General features: G+C 33.2%; 1 pseudogene; it reads left to right on the forward strand.

Moving 5' to 3' along the window:
- On the forward strand, positions 1–933 carry LOC141423047 (olfactory receptor 5AC1-like; annotated as a pseudogene).
- Positions 934–8,717: the final 7,784 nt, after the last annotated feature.

Below are 8,717 nucleotides of genomic sequence, written 5' to 3' on the forward strand. Positions count from 1 at the left end.
ATGTCAGATATGACAGAAGAAAACCAGACTCTGATGAATGAATTTGTTCTCACAGGACTTACAGATCGTCCAGAGTTGCAGGTTCCTCTTTTCCTGGTGTTCTTTGTCATCTACCTCATCACCATGGTGGGCAACCTTGGACTTATTGCTCTCATCTGGAATGACTCCCACCTTCACACCCCCATGTACTTATTCCTTAGTAGTTTAGCCTTTGCAGATGCATGCACTTCATCCTCTGTGACTCCCAAGATGCTTATCAATTTTTTATTCATGAATCATGAGATATCCCTGGTTGAGTGCTTCACCCAATTCTATATTTTTGGCTCTAGTGTAACCACAGAGTGCTTCCTTTTGGTAGTGATGGCCTATGACCACTATGTAGCCATATGTAGTCCCTTGCATTATCCTGTGGTGATGTCCAACAGGCTCTGCACTCACTTTATAGGTGTTTCATATTCTGTTGGTGTTCTGCATTTAGCAATTCATGTGGGTTTGTTATTTAGATTAACTTTCTGCAGGTCCAATATCATATATTACTTCTATTGAGAAATTGTACAACTATTCAAAATTTCCTGCATAGATCCTACAGTTAATATGCTTGTGGTTTTCATCTTTTCAACCTGTATACAAGCCTTCACCTTTGTGAACACTGTATTCTCTTATACCCGTGTCCTGTTTGCAATCCTGAAAAAGAAGTCTGAGAAGGGCAGAAACAAAGCCTTCTCCACCTGCAGTGTTCATCTGCTCTCTGTCTCTTTGTTCTATGGAAATCTCTTTCTCATTTATATTTGTCCTGGGTCTGGACCAGCTGAAGATAAGGAAAAAATGTATTCTTTATTTAACACAATAATAATTCCCTTGCTAAATCCTTTTATTTACAGCCTGAGGAACAAAGAGGTTATAGGTGCCTTGAGAAGAATAATGAAGAAATAGTTGTCGGACAACTTTCAAACTCTTTCTTTGTTATCTTGTGTAGAAAACAGAACAAACACAGCAAAATCAAGGCCTATGGAGTATCCACTGCCCTGCCATTTCACCAGATAATGTGTGGGTCAGAGTTGTTCTTGAGCATTGTGTAAAGTGACCGGGCTCTTTTGGGTCCAGAGTCCTATCCTATTACCTGGACATAGGTTCAGGGAAAGTCAAGCAAAATTTTTCATAACAAACCCATTTAAAACCTGTAATCCATTTTATTTGAACTTGGGGCTTTTGCAACCTAGCTATTTCTGTAGCCTTCCATAATTGCAGGTAGTTATTGCTAATTTTGCTGAGCAATGAGAAGTATTTCCAGAATAACAAATAACAGCAATTAAAGCTGGCATGTGTGACTAGTTACTTACTTGAAAATGCCTAGTTTACCCTTATGGACCAGAAGTTAATAAGGCTTTTTTGTTTTACTCCTACTCAACAACCTGCGAGATAAAAAATTAAATTAAAATGTTGCTTTTATTTATAATAATTTAACATACTATTTTTATCAAGGTTAATTCATGTGACATGATATTCAATAATTTATAAATTTCATTATAACTTATAATAAAAATAATTTCACAGAACAATCTTGTGATTATATTCAGTTTTCCCAGCAGTCAACCATGCAAAAAACTTAAGATTAGAGGTAAGAAACTGGAGATTGGATATGAACAAAAAATAGTTCCAATGGATACATGCATTTTTATGCCTATTCATGCATATTTTTAAGTGATCATGTCCCTGAATTGGTTGTAAACCAGTACTTGTGAATTTAGTGGCATAGTTTTACATTTCAAATTTATTATACAGACTTAAATGACTTAAGTTCTATTTTAATGAACAGTTATCATACTCCAGCAATCTGTTTTTCACCCTATTTAACTATTTAATTAACAAAATCATACAAAAAGAGAATTCAGTTTAAATTAAGAATGAGCAAAGATATTTTATTGTAATATTTGTAAAACACTTTAGGCTTCATCAAGTCAATAGTTCCAAAATCTATAGCAGATATTTTATCTAAAGACTTATATGTATATTTTACTTAAATCTGTTTAACATATATACATTATTTAAACACACTTCTTGTTTGTATGATTTTAAGATTGATTTCTATAGTGTCTCAATAACAATATTTTAAACATAACTGACATAATTGCATGTATTGTCTTTAAAAATCTATCTATATTTGCATGCAATTTTTAGCAATATCCTATAGTCCTGGAGTTTCATTTTATAAATATTACAAAGTAAATATTAATTTTCTTAACATTTTTATTTTCTTTTTTTAGAAAATCCCATTTTCTTTACTATTGGTCTTATTAAAAAATTTCTGAAATTTTTTTTATGTAAATACAAATAAACTTATTTCATCATGTACATGGTACAACATGCTTTATTTGCAAAACCTAGAGAAACAAGTATCTATTATAGCTTTTTAATTCTTTTCTATCCTAAAATTATACAAGTAATACATAATTTTATCAGGACTATTTTGAAGAAATCCCAACTCTTACATTATATCATCTTAGAAGGAATGTCTTAACAGTTCAATAGTCTTTTCTTCCACTTTGAAAGCCCCTTAAGGAATACTTAGATACTATTGCAATGTCAACTCATGATATGCATTAATTAAAGATAAATTGCTGGAATAGGGCTGAACTGGTTGCTGCTCTAAAATGCTGCTCACTCTATCACACTGATTGTCAAGTTTTCTATAGAATGCACCTGTATGGAAAACACATAAGTGAGGCAAACATCCCTCTAGCTGCTAGGTGACAAGCTCATCACTTAAGCTGAGTGGTCCTTGATCTGCTACTTCTCTGTGCTCATGTGATCTTCACCCATAAAAGTTTGTACTCCATGAGTGAGATTTAGGAAGTTGTATCTTAGTACCCAGTACCTCTGTAATGCTGGAGCTTTACCTGTTTGATATTCTGGTTTAAACACAAATAAACATAGGTAATAAACTTGATTAAATAAACATTGGGTTAATCTGTTTAAACTTGTGAGTTTGAGCATCTCACAGTATACTTGAAGACTACAACCATGGTCCTATAAATTTCAAGCATAAAGAATAGGTAAGGAGGATGCTTTGAGGCTATCTAGGATGATACTGGCATGACTTGGTTTGAGTTTGAGGCTATCCTTTCTGGTAAAATAAAGGAAGCAATCTTTTAAAAAAATATTTTTATTAGTTTATAACAGTGTTACAGGGGTTTTATTGTGATATTTCCATATAGGCATATATTGAACCCTGATTGATTCAGCCCTTCCATTGTTCTCCCTCTTTCCCCTTCCTCATCTTAAAATTACTTTGATAGGTTTCAATGATCCATATTCATACATCCATAGAAATATATACACCAATTCATCCTTCTTTACCCTCTTCTTTTATCCTTCCACTCCTGCTGCTACAATCCTTAGTGTCCATCTAAGAAGAGACACCAGACATCAGAGAGCTTGGCCTGTGAGCACACAGTGAGAATGCACTATCTGCAAGACAGGAAAAAACAATTCTCAGTAGAACCACCACGTTGGCAACTCAGTCTAGGATTTCCATCTTTCAGAGTGAGAAAGTAAATTTTCTTGTTTAAGACACTCTGTCTATAGTACTTTGTTATGGAAGCCTGAGAAGACTAATTATACATACCCAATACAATTTATAGATCTGTAAACATATTAAGGGTAATACAGAGTGAAAATGCTATAAAAGAACTAAATGCGAGTTATGAAGATGGCATAAAGGATATATTACTGTATTTTATGGCAATAATGAGGAAGAATCAAAGATAACTTCCTACAAGAAATGACAATATTGCAGAACTGGAAGCATAAGTGAGAGTTATGAGAACTCTATCAGTAACTTCCTCTAGAATGAGGAAGCACATTGTATAAAAGTAATTCCCCAAATTTGAATTTGTAATTGTATAGATGGAACATATGAAATGGAGAAGGGAATATGAGAGAGAAGATGAGATGTAAGTAGTGAATAAGCAATGGAAAATCATTTATGTCATGCTAAAGAGTTGGAATTTATTATAGGTAAATTGAGTACCAATGAGAGGTGAAGAGCAAGATAAGAAGATTACATTTTGAGCTGGGTGCCTGGGTTTATGTCTATAATTCTAGCTACTCAGGAGGCAGAGATCAGGAGGATTGCCGTTCAACACCAGTCTGTGGAAATAGTTCGAGAGACTCTATCTTGAAAATACCTAACATAAAAAATGACTGGGGGAGTGGCTCAAGTGGTAGAGCATATGTTTAGAAAGCATCTTGGGCACCATAAATAAATAAATAAGCAAACAAACAAATAATAAAAAATTCATTTTGAAAATCTAATTTTGTGATTTTCTGAAAACCAATAACAGTGTAAGATTGGAAAGAAACCAAGTCATTGATAATTGTTTTCTTTGAATTTCTGCAGATAATGCTCCATAGAATGTGGATTTGTATAGTGCAATGTGAAAAGTTAGGTGAAATGTTGAATATGTGATACAATAATGAAGTACCTGAGATACTGGTGGTTTAATCCTACTGGTAATACAGTTTGGTACTAACTTGAAAAAAATATGGACCTAGATCAGCTATAACTAACCTGTCTCATATCTAGTTTCTGTTCCTGCTCATTTGGAAAAAAAGTTCCTCTTTGCATTTTTAACAATCAGGCTATCTGAGATTCATAGTTTTCTAATTGTGTAGAAACTATGTCTCTTCCTTAGACTTTCTTATTGATATCATACCCTACATTGTTCATTACCTATGATCCTGATAAATTTTCCCATATAGTTGTTGTTGAATACCAAATTCTTCCTTCAACATAAATCCAATGATTAGAAATTCTGATTACTGATTAGTTCTCAAAGGAACCCAAAGTAACCAATTTCAAATTGCCCATATCAAGAACATCAAAATTTAGCACACTTAAGAGAAATAAAGATGTTTTTCCTATGTGATATCACTGTATAAAAGGACCGTTCCTCAAACAGAATGATCATTGGGATTAGTAACACTCAATATTCAGATATAAAAATCCTATGTATGCACGTGAAATCACCAACCTTGATTCTTTGTTCATAAATAACACCTTATAAGAGAAATCCATGCAACATTAACTTTCTGTCATTGCAACTCTGGATTCCATTCATTTGTCAGAAGTTGGTTCCATGAAGTTACAATGAAATGCATTAAAAATATCTCTAAGACTTCAGAAAAAATCCTTAATGGCATTGCCATTTCCCTGCAAGGATTAAAAGCTGATGTTTCTAGCTTTGTGTCATATTTTTACATCAGTGTCTTCCATGTTCATCCATGTTGAAGCAAATTATGTGATCTCCTTCTTTTTTTAAGATTAAATAATGTCCATTACACATATACTCACCATATTTTTTTCTCCATTTATTTGTTGATGGACTTTTAGGTTGTTTCTATAGCTACTATTGTGTTTAATGCAGCAGTGAACATGGGAATACAAATACCTTTCAGGGAGCGATTTCATTTCATCAGGGTCCATACATAGGACGGTTGCTAGGTCACATGGTGGCTCTATTTTTTAAATTTCTTAAAGAAGTGCTATACTATTTTATTAGGGTTTAAAATGCCTGTCAGCAGCTAAGTGGAATAACTGAATAACTGATACCCAGGATCTGTGTTGTCTAACTACTCTCAATAATGATGTCTACTTGAGTCTCCATGCCTGCAATGTGGTCAGTCATGACTGTAGAGTTAGTGGGTAAGTGAGAGTAAGTCTACACTGTTTGTTCACATTCTATTTGCTGAGATGATCTAAGAGGAGGAATTATTAAAATAAGGTAAAAGGGAAACGAGATCTGAGAATTGCTTGAGCAGAAAAATGAAAAACAAAAACAGGCCATGAAAGTGAAGCTTAATTTATCTGGATTTAGAAAAAAAATGTATGGAATTTTGCCATTTCTTATAAATGACTTTAAAATCATAAGTAAAACTTATGTGGCCTTTCTAAAATGGTATAAGATATAAGATATTCAATTTTAACCAATTCCTTAACATTAGGATTTCCTCATTGTATTAACAAATCATTGTAAATATTAACACCATACTTTTTGCTCTTACTTTGGAACTCATACATATTTCTGTCTGTACTTGCTGATTTGTATAATAAATATTCAATTTTTAAATAAAATTTTATTTTATTTTTATTTTTTGACAGAGACCATGAGCAAACTATGCAAATATCTATGGAGAGCAAAATTTGACTTTTTGTAAGGAAACTCATGGAAGATTTCCATGTCCTGATGTCACTCAGAGGCAGTCTTTACAACTTGAGAGAGCAGTAGTGTAAAATAAACATATTTTTTAAAAAAAAGATTCTGTGGATTAATATTTTTATGAGGTCTAATTCTTTAGATTTGTTGGGCAAAGTTATCTGAGATGAAAGCAATGATAGATCATAATTTCCTCTGGTATTTCAAGGACTTGTAAATTTCTGTCACCATCTTTAGAATAGTCTTCTCTAGATGAAGTAAGTACTTGGTCCAAATAGTCCCCTATGGATTTCCCCATTAAAATTTTGGGGCTTCACAGGTTTAGGCACATGGACGGTTTGTATGTCAGAGAGACATATTTATTGTACACTATTATTTGGTACAGCATCACACATAAGTGACATTCTCATTACAATGCTGGTGATTCCCATAATATCTATTTTTCTGTCCTAATCTAAAAACTATATAGGTCATGACTGATAGTGGTAGACAGCATACATTTAGCCTTTTGTAGTATCTGTCGATGTTGTTTTACCAGTTGTACTACTGGAATTCTTCATTACAATATTTGATAAGAGATAATAGTCACTGAAATAGAAAATGTGCTATATTAATGCATATCATGAACAAGAATCAGATACATTTTACATTCACCTTGGGTTGGCCAAAGTATACATTGATGCCTTTCTATTCTATCTCTTCTGCTGTCTCAGGAGATGTTATTTTCTGGATATTTTTTAGGGTAGTAGCCTTTTCCATTTTGATTCATGTTGTTGAAACACATTGTAAATTTCATGTGCTCCCAAAGGTGACAAATAAAACCTACAAAAATTGTAAATCAGGAGTATGCAATTAAAATATGAGGAAAACATAATATGCATTTGGTAAGTATATAAGAAAGGATTACAGGTAGAATTATTGGAGAGAACAGAATTTCACACTGATTTTTGTTGAGATAGGGAGTAGCATAGGAATTATATTTGTCTCCTTTGAGGAGAGGTTGAGGGTGTCTTATGTGTAAGATGAAAAGTAAAACACATGAATGAAAATCAGAGGAAACACATTAGAAGAGCCTATGAGATGATCACTATATCCATTTTGATTTTTTTCTGGACATGTAGCCTCCCTTTGCAGTTAACTGTGGTCATATGATTTAGTTTTGGATCAAGAGTGATATGTCACATTGCTGGCTAAAAAGCACCTCACTCTCAGAATCCTCTGGGAAACTTTTCCAATCAGTTTGATTCAGATAAGAACAGAAACATTGGAGGAAATCATGTGTGCGAAATGCTTGAGTGACAAGATAAAAGATTAGGACTCTGAATTGCCAAATGCAATGTAGCTTATTTTTTCAGTCAGGAACATGTCTTCCATTGGGCCACTCCACTAGAATACTGACAATTATCTGCAGTTAATTTTTATAGTAACTAGTGTAGAATACAATGACAAAAACCTCTTTCAACTCCATGTAGTTAATTATTGCATGTATTTCTCTCGGTATAGAGACAAAGATAATTAGGCTTAACAATTTTAATTGCTGCTTTATGTTCAATGAGAACTTACACATTTTAGGTGAGAAGAGTGTGTTTATTGGGTGGTGGTTAAAAGGTGTCATTTTATGACACTGGTGTCAGTGTGGAGTAAGAATTGGATGATTTTGTTATGAGTGTGCTCGGATTTATTTAATATTTCCACACAAGAGAAGAATCTTTAGTTATGAGGAGTTGGTTATGATTGAAGCAATGGAGTTGAGGTGAGGTTAGTGCCAAAAACGTGTCTCTGTTATATGGCTTATATATCTACTTGTTTGGTGTAACTGTTCCCTTAGGGAACACTGGAGGAAAACCAGGTTCAGATGGAATAAAGACCTCAATCTCTGATTTGAGCATATTAACTCTAAGATATTAGTGAAAATCAATTTAATTAGGTAGTTGGGTTGTGGCACCATTAAAGAAAATAACAGAAATGAATAGAAGCTTCTTTGTAACTTTGTTTAGCAATATTTTGTAAACAAGCCCCAATAGTGAGCCCTGAGGGCACAATGTATACTTTCAATTGTTATAACCAGTTGTGTTGGATGATTTTATGATTAGCTCACAATGCCCAGAAGAAAAATATTGGCTTTATCCTACTGGGAATCCTTAGGAAATTTATGATAATTTCAAAATGCTTTATAGGATGGTTTTGTAGTAGAAGAAAGAAGAACTACTCTCTCCAGTTTGGAGTTTCTGGGAAAATTGGTATACAAATAATATTGCATCTTTCTATGCCTTTCATGTTACTTTCAGCTCTCCAGTGTTTTATAGGGGTTGGGGAAAGTGCTGAAATTTTTATAATTTTTATTATTAAAACTGCAATTTTTCTATAAAAGAACAAGATATATATGTAAGAAATTAAAGTCTTATACAAGATTTTGTTTTTAAATCAGTAGCTGAAATCTGGGCAGATGGAAGTACATTAACATTTTGCTGTGATAGTAACACAATTATTGGAAAATTATCT

Source organism: Castor canadensis, chromosome 5, assembly GCF_047511655.1.
Source record: "Castor canadensis chromosome 5, mCasCan1.hap1v2, whole genome shotgun sequence".
Classification (NCBI taxonomy): Eukaryota; Metazoa; Chordata; class Mammalia; order Rodentia; family Castoridae; genus Castor; species Castor canadensis.